This window comes from Hyperolius riggenbachi, chromosome 8 (genome assembly GCF_040937935.1).
Source record: "Hyperolius riggenbachi isolate aHypRig1 chromosome 8, aHypRig1.pri, whole genome shotgun sequence".
Lineage (NCBI taxonomy): Eukaryota > Metazoa > Chordata > Amphibia > Anura > Hyperoliidae > Hyperolius > Hyperolius riggenbachi.
This window is the reverse complement of record NC_090653.1, coordinates 81747618-81759844: the sequence shown is the minus strand read 5'-3', so window position 1 is coordinate 81759844 and position 12227 is coordinate 81747618. Positions and strand designations below refer to the sequence as shown.

At 44.7% G+C, this 12227-nt stretch overlaps 1 protein-coding gene across 2 annotated transcripts in view; it reads left to right on the top strand.

The window, feature by feature from the left end:
- LOC137528971 (estrogen-related receptor gamma-like) overlaps positions 1-12227 on the top strand; it is an 84653-nt gene that overhangs the window by 32352 nt on the left and 40074 nt on the right. The gene's annotated exons all lie outside the window — the stretch shown is intronic.

Below are 12227 nucleotides of genomic sequence, written 5' to 3'. Positions count from 1 at the left end.
ATTTAATGGGAAACTCTGCTTTTGTACATTTTTCTAAACCAAGGCGCCAAAATCTCAAAATTTGTAAATAGGTCTTCTTCACTAAAAGAGAAACTCCAACCTAGAATTGAACTTTATCCCAATCAGTAGCTGATACCCCCTTTTACATGAGAAATATGTTGCTTTTCACAAACAGACCATCAGGGGGCGCTGTATGACTGATTTTGTGCTGAAACCCCTCCCACAAGAAGCTCTGAGTACCGCGGTACCCTGGGCAAACTGCCACAATGTAACATTGTTCACAGACAGGAATTAGCTGTTTACAGCTGTCTCTAACAGCCAAAACAGCTAGGAGCAGCTACATAACCTGCCCACAGTAAAAATGTCACCATGTAATAAATGTCAGAATGTAAATCTGGGAGAGGAAAGATTTTACAATGAGCAAACACTGACTAAATCATTTATACATAATTATGGTAAAAAATGAAGCACTTTTTTTTACTACATTATTTTCACTGGAGTTCCTCTTTAACTCTATGAAGGGGTATGGATAATTTTAACCACTTCACCTCCAAGGGTTTTTCCCCCTAAAAACCAGAGCAATTTTCACCTTTCAACGCCACGTCCATTCATCTGCCAATAACTTTATTAGTACTTATCTCATTGAAATGATCTACACATTGTTTTTTTGGGTTTTTTTGCCACCTATTAGACTTTCTTTGGGTGGTACTTACATGCTACCATAATTAAAACCCACATGTTTCATTTGCCTGGTTATTGCAACATTTAAAATATTTCCCTAGTACAATGTATGGCACCAATATTTTATTTGGAAATAAAGGTGCACTTTTCAGTTTTGTGTCCATCACTAATTACAAGCCCATAATTTAAAAAGCAACAGTAATATACCCTCTTGACATACTTATTAAAAAAAAATCAGTCCCTAAGGTAATTATTTATGTATTTTATTTTAATTGTGCGCGTGTGTGTATGTATATATATATATATATATATATATATATATATATACAACATTTTTATTTGTGTAACTTTTGGGGAGTGTGGGAGGTAAGGTAAGGGATTAATTTTAAATGTACATGTAGAACTGTAAAAAAAATTGTGTAGGTGTAATTTTACTATTTGGCCACAAGACGTCCTCGCGCAACTTTCCTGTGGGTACTATTAGTACGCAAACACGAAGTATTGGCTTTTGTGAATGACACAGGCATCACATTGATGCCAGTGATCATTCCCATCGGGGACCTAGATCAATTAATGGGAATCGGTGGCGAGACCGAGCATAGGAGCAAGCTGGAGTGCACGGTGGCAAGGAACGTAGTATCTACGTCCCTGTGAGATGAAGAGGGATTTTGCAGGGACATAGATACTCGTGCCGGGGGAGGGCAAGTGGTTAAATAACACTTTGTTCCAGAAAAATACATTTTCAAATAATACAGTCGCTGTATTAGTCCAGATTAATTTTAGTTCAAGTTCTGTGCAAATGTAAACAGCTAATTAGCTTATGTGGTCCCTTAATGTTTACACAAAACACCACAGGATGAAATAAAGATTTCTTGCACAAACAAATCAGTGTTAAGACACTCTGTCTATGTCACAGTCTCAGCTGATATACAGTGAAGCAGATTAAAAATTATGTGAATTCTTCCTCTTCTGTGCATAGTGCTGATGTAAGCAACAAGATGGCCGCTTTCATGTAGGCAAAGAAAGAATCAGCAGAAACCTGCCATTAGAAAGTATTAATTGGGGTCAGCATGTCTGCTAAACCGTGTACTCATACTAGATTTTTCTTAAAAGAAACAATTGTTTAATAAACTAGCTCAATAAACTAGACTAGACAGCCATGACTGTCAAACAAAAACACATGCCCTTATTCATGTCAAAAATCGTATACATTTTATTAGACGTATCCCATTAAAAACAATTAAAATAGGGGTGGCAGGTGTCATACAGTGCGACAGCAATGCAATAATGTTAGATATAATAATAATAATAATAATACATAACAATCCAGCTGATAGCAGACCCTGGTATGGAGCAATCAATAATGGCCTCAATTCACTAAGATCATGCTGGAGATAAGGCAAGAGAAAACTTACCTCCATACAGTGAGAGAGTTATTTTATCTCTCCATTCCTTAAGTTACCTCCTCTGTAGTTAAGTTACCTCCTCTGCAGTTAAATTACCTCCTCCGTAGTTATTTTCACACACAGTTAATTAACAGCATTAATGTATTTAACTTCTGGAGTTATTTTAAGGATTGAAGAGTTAACTTAATGATTGAAGAGTTAACTTAGACAGAAGAGTTAACTTTAGGTTTGCCTGAGGTGAAATGTTTCCTGAATACTACATGCCTTATCACCATGGTGCTAACACTAGAAACGTTATTAAAGACAGGAGATAAGCTTAGTGAATTGAGGCCTATGTGTCCTAAAGAGACTACAGTATATCTAAGTCAATCCAGCACTATACAAATGCTTTTCTATGTGAAATACTACAAACCAGCTCCGTGTTCTCCTCAGAATTTTTTTCTCTCATCAAAATTAGCTGGGTGGAGCACCTGGCTAAAAGAGCCTGGGGAGAACCCTGCAGCTAATGATCAGGTATGAGGGAGCGACAGGAGAAGACATAAAAGATCAAAGTCCTGCTTACCCGGGGAGTGCTCAGACCATGCGCCAACGCCCACCCACCGCGCCGTCACTCACACATTCTGCATTAACTATGCTTCTTGGAATTTTGTCAAATTTGCACCTAGCAGGTATCATCCTGATTCAAAGCAGGTGTAAACTGCTAGGGAGAGTCATTGTAGTAGCACGCAGGAGGCACTGTCTTCTCCTCCAGCTGCTCAGGGCCGGCCCACTCATGAGGCGGGGTGAAACATTTGCCTCAGGCGGCAGATCTGGGGGGGCGGCACCCGCCTGTCCATAGACGCTGGGGGCCGCCCGCCGAGCTGGAGGGGTAGCGGGCAGAAAGGGGGTATTGGGCCTAGCGGCGGGGAGGGGGGTCGGACCCCCCCCTCCCTCGCCTGGGTCCCCTGATCTGCGCTCCTCCTCCAGCGTTACGTACGAGCCTGCATATGATGAAGAGGCAACGGGCGGGGGAATCACTCACCTCTTCCGCGTTCCATCACGTGCTCCACTGACGTCACTTTCGGCAACGCCGCCCACTATATTGTAAGTGGACGGCCTTGCAGGAAGTGATGTCAGTGGAGCGCACGATGGAACGTGGAAGAGGTGAGTGATTCCCCCGCCCGTTGCCTCTTTAAATCTTCATCATATGCAGGCTCGTACGTAACGCTGGAGGAGGAGCGCAGATCGGGAGACCCAGGCGAGGGAGGGGGGTTCCGACCCCCCTCCCCGCCGCTAGGCGCAATACCCCCTTTCTGCCCGCTACCGCTCCAGCTCGGCACCCCCCCTCCCCCCACACGGGGGGCGGCAATTTTTTCTAATTTTGCCTCAGGCGGCAAAAAGTCTAGGGCCGGCCCTGCAGCTGCTCAGTCATCTTCCTTGCATGCTTTCCACGGACATTTCTTACCCTGGTCTATGGTACACCTGTATCCATCTGCCCATGCAAGTTGTGGAAATATAGCAGGAAGTTTTGAAAGTTTGGAATTAGGACACTTTTGTCTGACTTTGAAGGTCTCAAAGAGTAAGCTATGGTCTAAAAGAACACTGAGACACTATCCAAGCCTGTAGGGGGTGTTACTAGAGGAGAGCAGTCCAGAGCTGTGTGGGGGGGGGGGAGCAACTACTAACCTTCTCTTTCTCCAATACAGGGGGCCATAGTTCACTTGTTATGGGTGTGAAGATGATGGCCACACTTGTGTTTTATGATCTTTGTGAGGTGGGCCATAAAGGCCAAAGCCAGGAAGGTACCACAGGAGGCAAGGGAGGGGGGGGGGTGAACATTGGGGGGCTTCATCAAAGTTTCATGGGGGGGGGCATGAATTGTAGTTACGCCACTGTGCCTGGGTGTCTGGAAAAGCCACAAACACTCGAGGGGGGGGGGGGAGGGCATGGAAGAGAGGTTGCTGCACATGAATGAGAAGGCTGCAAATGTGGAGCTACACATGGAAGAGAGAACCTGCTATCCAAGGGAGGTGAGCATGAGAGAGTGGCTGCTGCACGTGGGTTGGGAGGGGAGCTGCTACACCTACAAGAAGCCAAAAGAAAATTGGCCCAGGGGCACAAAAAGTATCAATACGGCCTTGACTACATCTTCTTAGCCATGGTGATTATTCTGCACCAACTATCTAGCATGTGTACAGCTGCGTTACTACATTGTTTAGCAATCCACCACAAAGGATAATTACGCGACTAGCATCCACCAGGCCCCTAGATTCTATTCAGACCCTAGGCAACTGCCTAGGTTTGCCTTTGGGATGATCCAGCTCTGTACTGAACAATTTTGAAATGTAAAACTTTATTGTTTTAACAGTCAAATGGCACTAATAACTACAGTATATATGTAATATATGACCCCCCCCCCGCCACCTGCGCAGGTAGTGACCCATGACATGTGACATTGGCTAACTACGGCCAGAGTAAATGAGATCAGTGTTTCTAGAGCTGCCTGTAACTGCCTCTCCTATGGGGGCAGTCCTGTATATAGATGTATGGAGAATTGCCATGAATATTAATGGTGTATTGAGTAACATGGCAGCCTGTCCATAGCTGTAATACTGGGCTGTTCCTGCTGCCATTCTGCCCTCACCAGATCCCGCACAGACACAATAATATTTGACAGCTCCCTGATGGACGAGGCCAGAGGTTATAACAACATAATTAAATCTTTATTGATTACTCTTCATAACTAAGCAGGTGAAGAGAAATCACCTAATCACAGCAGTCTTCAGAGTCTTGCGATTAACCCCACTGGGGATGTGAGTGGCCTGGCTACAAACCCCTGCCGAATGGCATTGCAAGTGTGTTGGCTGGCCCAGCTGTCACTTCTCTCTTACTTCCCTTGCCCATCATAGGTGTCCCTTAGTATTAGGAAGCCAGAGTAACCTCAATATTAAATTTCCCCTGACTGAAGGGAGATCTCGCCAGTGGAATGAGAGCCGGTTGAGGACGCACTCATTTATGCTTTGCTCAGGACTCTGCATAGGGAAGGATGGACTAGGGGAGGGGAGTGAGCCGCCTTTCCATCATCGAGCCCCTGTGGGCATGTGCCTTATGGTAAATCTGGCCCTGAGTATAGTCCTCTACAGAACAGCAAGCCATGGCACTCCATGCAGTGGTTGTTCAGCTATAGCGTAGGCTGGTGAGATCTCAGCCGAAATAATGGGAAAAATAGGTGATGGGGGAAACCAATCAGAGACGGCTATGGGGCTCCTATCCAAATGTAGGAGGAATCTAGCACTGAGGTTGCTTATTTATCAGGCATGCCAGATATTGAAGGGACAAAAGGCAGATTAATCCATTGTTCCCCTCCTTACCCCACCCGCATAATCTACTCTGGTTTCCAGCACTGGCATTTTTTGTTCTTCCTCGTAACACATCTGTATGCCATTGGAGCCTTGCAGTGTCATCTGCAGGATAAGGTTCATTCTGGTGGGTGAAAAAAATTGCATTCAATATGCGACTTTAGATTAGGTATAAATTGTGCTCCTCCTCTTTATGCCTCTAAGCTGCTCCCATTGCTCAAATGTTATCTATTCACCATCTCTAATTATATTGGTGACTGGATTAGCAGGTACTGGTCTGTTTCTCCAGTGAGAGAAACTAAATTGTAACTGGGGGTCTTGTATCTGGTCAGCATTTCTGCTTGTTGCCTGTTTTCTTTAGTAGGAAGCAACAGCACATTAAAGAGGAACTCCAGTGAAAATAATGTAATAAAAAAGTGCTTCATTTTTACAATAATTATGTATAAATTATTTAGTCAGTGTTTGCCCAATGTAAAAAATGCAGCTAAAATGATGCTTTGGTAAGAAAAACAAAGTTCTGATGCTGTGAAACGTAAAGAAACACCAAGCCTTTTCAGTTCCGCTGAGTAGATTTTTAGTCCGGAGGTTCACTTTAAAATGTCTACAGAACAGAGCAGTTGCTAAAATCCAGCAATCAGATTTTCGATGAGCATATGCATGTCTCTGAAAAGTGATTCCTGATTTTGATTGGTTGCAGCGGGACTATTGTACTTTGCGCCCTTATTATACTTTGTTTGATCACTGCAGGTGACCTTCTTTGCGCTTTGTATCTCCAAAACGGCTCTGTCCCACAGAGGCAGGGTCATAACTTAAAGATGATCAATCGGAAGCATTCTAAATGCTTTAGGATCAGAACTCAAATTTAAACTGATGTGTACCGCGGCAGGGGGTGTAACTCACAATTGTGTCCGCCTCTGTGCACTGCGCTTCACATCATGTTCCAGCTCTCATGTTCTTCCTCGTTCATGAGGAAGAATATAAGAGCTGGAACGCAATGGCAGCGCATAGAGACAGCAACAGGGATGAGTTCTAGGCTTCTCCACCAACTATTTTAACACCTTCTACTTTTTGCCATGTTCTGCAAACCATTCCTGAAGCATTTTTGTTGGTTGTCATTGTGCATTATCCCGCTAAAATATTAAAAGGAAGTGTGAATAGGTAAGGGACGTAAGAGATGGCAAGTTACCCACGCATTGCATCAGATTGTCACTCATTATTACTTTAGTATTTATATAGCACTGACATCTTCCACAGTGCTGTACAGAGTATATAGTCTTGTCACTAACTGTCCCTCAAAGGAGCTCACAATCTTATCTCTACTAAAGTTACATGTCCATCATAGTCTAGGGCCAATTTAGTGGGAAGCCAAGCTCATATATATGGTTTTTATCCCACATCCCCAAAACAGAGGGCCTAGAGGAAACCCATGGAGACATCGGGAGAGCATACAAACTCTATGCAGATAGTGCCCTAGCTGAGATTCGAATTAAGGATCCTTTGCTGCTAGGCGAGCGTGCTATCCACTACGCCACTGTGCTGTTACATTTGGATTAGACTGTGAGCTCCTCTGAGGAAGAGGTAGTGGCAAGACTATCCAATATATCATTTCCAAGTGTCCCTGCGTCTGTCCCTGTGTCGGTGCTTCTTTGCACTGCGCATGTGCAGGGACAAGACGCAGAGACACTGCCGAGAACCGGAGGAGGACGGGGCCAGAAGGGGCGGGCGTGTGTGCGCGGCGCAGGTGTGAGGCGGCACGCACCATGCGTGTGCACACGGCGGATTTGTTTCAGACCTAGCCCGTTTTTAAACTGGCTAAGGTCACTAGTAGATGTATAATGCTGTGGAAGATGTCAACACTATATAAGTAATAATGTGTTCCCTTTATCATGATGACGCCACAGTAACTGGCAGACCTTTCTGGTAATCCTGACATTTATGAAAGGGCTAAAGTGTGAGAGAGTTTATGGACTCTTCACGCCGTAGATAAGGGAAAGGGTTAGGGAATCTGTCTGAAGCTCATAGATTCATCTAGAAGTGCCATGCCATGATGTATTTGGGGGTACCTGCCCAGACAGAGATGTGAGGGTCTGGCATAGCTGCCACATACATGATTTGGGCGAATGTTCCTCACTTACACTGCTAGCCCTCCTGTTCTCAATCTTTTTCCACTTTCAGAAGGTTATGGATCCTTCCGCTGACAGAGAGCTGAGGCCTTAAATTGGTTGAATAATCTCATTGATCTCTGTGTGAAGGTTCAATATGGCCAGTGAAAGGGAAAAGGTAATGGTTTGCTTCCTGTTGTATCCTGTCCATCAGCTATTAACCACTTATATACTGTTAGAGATATTGTCTAGCCAAAGGGTTGGACATTAGAGGTAGGGTTTTTTTGTGGTCAAAACAAGTAAAGGGTGTTTTTCAAATTAATTTGTTTCACCAGACATACAGTAGCTATCTTTTTCTTGGAACACTAGTTTAGGCTCACTTTTGGAATGCATATTGTGAGGAATACTGAATATTATAATTTGCATGCAGCATTTACAACATTTTATTTTTTGCATTGCTTGGAAAATGTTTTTTTTTTTTTTTTTTTTTTTTTTTTAGTTATTATTTTTTTATTATTATTTGGTTTGGTAGGTGTGTAAAATCGGCTTTCTGTACCAATGTCAGATTCTTCTTGCTTGAACAGCAGTCAGGAAGCTGTCAGGAGAGTTTGAGCCAGTATAGTAAAAGGACCACTACAGCAAAAAAAAAAAAAAAAAAAAGAAAGAAAAAGCAGTTCAAATCTGATAGAACCAACGGGTTTTAGACTACTCCATTTCCTCATGGGGGACTCTTTCTTTGTTTTCAAAAGCATTCCCTGAATGGCAGTTGCTCTGACCATCTGCCAAAATAGTTTTCAAGCGAGTAGGGAGGCTGGGTGGTAGCCTATCATTTTGGCAGTTAGACTTAGCAACTGTTCATGGAATGCTTTTGAAAGGGAAAACCTTGAGAATTCTCCATGAGGAGATGGACTACTCCAAAAATTATTGTTCTGTCAGATTTTAACTGCTTATGGTTTTTTACTATAGTGTTCCTTGAAGGCTATTATGCCATGCCAGGCATAAACAGCCACGAGCCCAGCGTAGATTTAACTATGTGCGGTCTACAGGTGGTTAAAATGACCCTGTACTGAGAGGAATATGCAGGTTGCCGTATTTGTGGGGTTTTTTGTACCAATGCCATATCACTAGCCATCTGGCCAATCGTTTTGGCTTCAGTAGTGGTCATTTTAGGGTTCACACTAGATGCGTATCGCACTATATGCATTGCAACACATAAGCGTGTCTCAGCCCTTAGTTCGCTACGGGCGATTCACTGCATTTTCCTGCATGCAAATTCCGTCATGGAAATAAAGCCTAATGAAATCAATAGGGTCCCATCCAATTCGCAAGCGGGGGAAAAAATTATATGACATGCAGCAAAAAAACAGAGAAAGCATGCAAATCCCTATATCCCTGCATGACATGGCTAGAGGGTCTGCACATGCCCAGTAGAACAAAGCCGCTCGTGCACGTTTTTTTTCTTACAAGCAAGAGCACTTCGTTCTACTGGGCATGCCCACACTACTGCATCACTCACAACCAGAAGAAACCTGTTCAACAAATTTTGGCAATTGATATAGAGGAATTCTGCATTGGAACGGAGGGCTGTAGGAGGATCTGGAAAGCCTATTGGCTACACCTTGGGGCTTTTTTCTTTTAATCCACTTCAGGTTCCCTTTAACGTACGTGTGTGTGTGTGTGTGTGTGTGTGTGTGTGTGTGTGTGTGTGTGTGTGTGTTTTTACTGTATACAGCTGTATTTGTGTAGGTAGGTTTTTAATATAGTTTCAAAAGGCTGTAGTGGCTGAGTGGACTGCGCAGGCACAGAACTACTGCGCCTGCGCAGTCCGATCCGGCCCACTTGGTGGTGATTGACAGCGCTGCTCGCGCAGGCACAGTACAGAGCGACCTGGAGGTCGCTCTGACGTCATCGCCGGGGACCGGGACGGAGCTCCGGCGAACGGCTGCGCGCAGAGGTGCGGTGAGGGAGGTCCTGGGAGCTTGGGGCTGGAGGAAGCCCCTGGTAAGTAGCGTTTATTTTCTTTATATAGCCCGGATAACTCCTTCAATCCCCATTCACACACTCCACAGCGGTCTTTTATGTAGCACAATTGACAACTTTTGTTGTGAAACAAGTCGAAACAATGAAAAAAAAAGTATTTTGCTATTGTTTAAGAAGCTGATAAGACTGATAAGAATTATGAAAAGGAGGGGGGGGGGGTTGCGCATTCCTGAAAACATGCTGCAGTTGACTGGTTAATCGCTTAGGCATGCACCACCTCTATTAGGCTGAAAATGCATGCCCTGCATCCAAACCAAATGCGACATTTATTATACTATGGAGGAACTTTGTCTTCCACTATAGTTTGCATGCAAAGTATAATATACTGGACACTTACGCCACAGTGAGGCAGACATCCGGGCAAGTGGCCTAACCTAAATTAAACACAACATATGTATAACCTTGGGAGCAGCTAAGCAAAAATGTGTAACTTACATTTTAATGCACAGCAAGGAGAGGGCCAGCGCATACCACAAAGGCTGCATCTGAAATGACCAACAGCTCACATGTGCAGCATCTCTAATAAGGTATCTGCACACTTCGCATTCAAATGTAGCATTTGGTTTGGACAGTTATGCATATGATTTGCATCTGAATTGAATGTGAAGTGTGCAGATAGCTTATTAGAGGTGCTGCACATGTGAGCTGTGGGTCATTTCAGATGCAGCCTTTGTAATATGCGCTGGCCCTCTCCTCGCTGTTGTAACGATTGCAGAATCGTTTCCGTGGTCAGCGCACAAGATGCGCGCTGACCCAGCGGAAATCCTCCACAAGCGTATAATTAAGGTAGAACCCAGGTTAGGTGCTAAGCACCTGTAGAGGGCAATTCCCACCAGCGGATGGAGCTGTGGAGTGCAGACGAGCACAGCCTCTGCACGAGCACAGATGCCAGATGGGAATTGTATAGATAAAGGTAAAGTAGGGCACGATAGCCCTCTAAGAGAGAGAGAGCACAGAGACAGACTAAATGTGTGTCCACCAAACTAGTTGCCACCCAGCGACGGTGAACACACATCAGCAGAAACAAAGTATGAACGCAATCGCGAGAGAGGCGATTGCCAGAAGTGACACAAGACCGAATCAAGACAGAGCACAAGAGTAGCAAAGGCATAGCAAACAACAATGAGAGATAAGGAAAATAACAAACGGTAGCTAAACGCGAACACCGCACTCATTCGCAACAGCGAACGTGTTTACTGCGCGGTCTTCGCACGATAAGCGCAACAGAGACAAGCACGCCACCCTAACTAACCAATGACACACAAATACGAAATGAAGAACGCGAGCGCTTGCTTACGGTTACCTCACCGAGCCTACAGCAAGCATTCGTATCAGACAAGACAGAGAGAAGGAGCAGCCAGCAGCAACCGCAGCTCTGGCCTACACTCCCAGACAGAGTACCAAACGGAACCACCGCTGCTACCATTAGAGCGAGTGCGATCCAGACAGACAAACAAACAGAAACAGGAATAGGTCAGATAAGATCCACCGCCAGAGCGAGTGCGATCTGGGTTCAGGGACAGGAGAGGAAGGATCCACTGCTCTTTCCGCCAGAGCGAGTGTGAACCAAGTACAGAAACAGGCTTAGCAGGATCCACTGCTCTTTCCGCCAGAGCAAGTGTGATCCGAGTACAGGAATAGGCTTAGCAGGATCCACTGCTCTTTCCGCCAGAGCAAGTGCAATCCAGGCAGAGAAACAAATGGGGCTACCAGTAGCAACCGCTGCTCTGGTTAGCACCCCAGACAGACAGAACGATTTCCTGTCGACCACCGCTGGCGACAGGACAATCACAGCAAAGAGGCAACACAGACAAAACAGATAAAGCAACCTGACTTGCACTAGAGGAGCTGCCTAGTGCAGTCCCAAGAATAACTCTAAGATAACTTTAGCAAACAAACAGGGCTGATACTCTAGGAGAGTTCATCAGTAACAAACCATGAAGGATGACCAGCAAAGGATTCTGGGAGAACCTGGTTTTAATACTGCCAGCCTTCAAAGGAGGCAGCTAGGCGATTTGCATAACAAATGTATGCAAATCCCTCAGCAGCAGAGCAGGTCAGGAACTTGCAAAGAAAAGACAGGTCTCTCTTCCAAAGACCTGCAGCCCACAGACTAGGGGAATGGTCAAACAGCTGTCTGCCTGTGCAGCCAGCTGAGCGGATCATTACAGCTGTCCATTAAAATGTAAGTTACACATTTTTGCTAGTATGTAACTACCAGGTTAGCTGCTCCCAGCCCGTATTCCTGAGTTTCCTGTTTGCATGGTAAGTAATAGTAGTTGTGCATATGATTTGCATCTGAATTAAATGCAAAGTGTGCAGATAGCTTATTAGGGGTGCTGCACATGGGAGCTGTTGGTCATTTCAGATGCAGCCTTTGTGGTATGCGCTGGCCCTCTCCTCGCTGTTCATTAAAATGTAAGTTACACATTTTTGCTTAGCTGCTCCCAAGGTTATACATAGGTTTTTAATTTAGGTTAGGCCACTTGAGTGGACGTCTGCCTCACCGTGGTGCAAGTGTCCAGTATATTATACTTTACATGCAAACTATAGTGGAAGCCAAAGTTCCTCCATAGTATATTAAATGTAGCATTTGTTTTGGATGCAGGGCATGCATTTTCAGCCTAATAGAGGTGGTGCATGCCTGAGCGATTAACTAG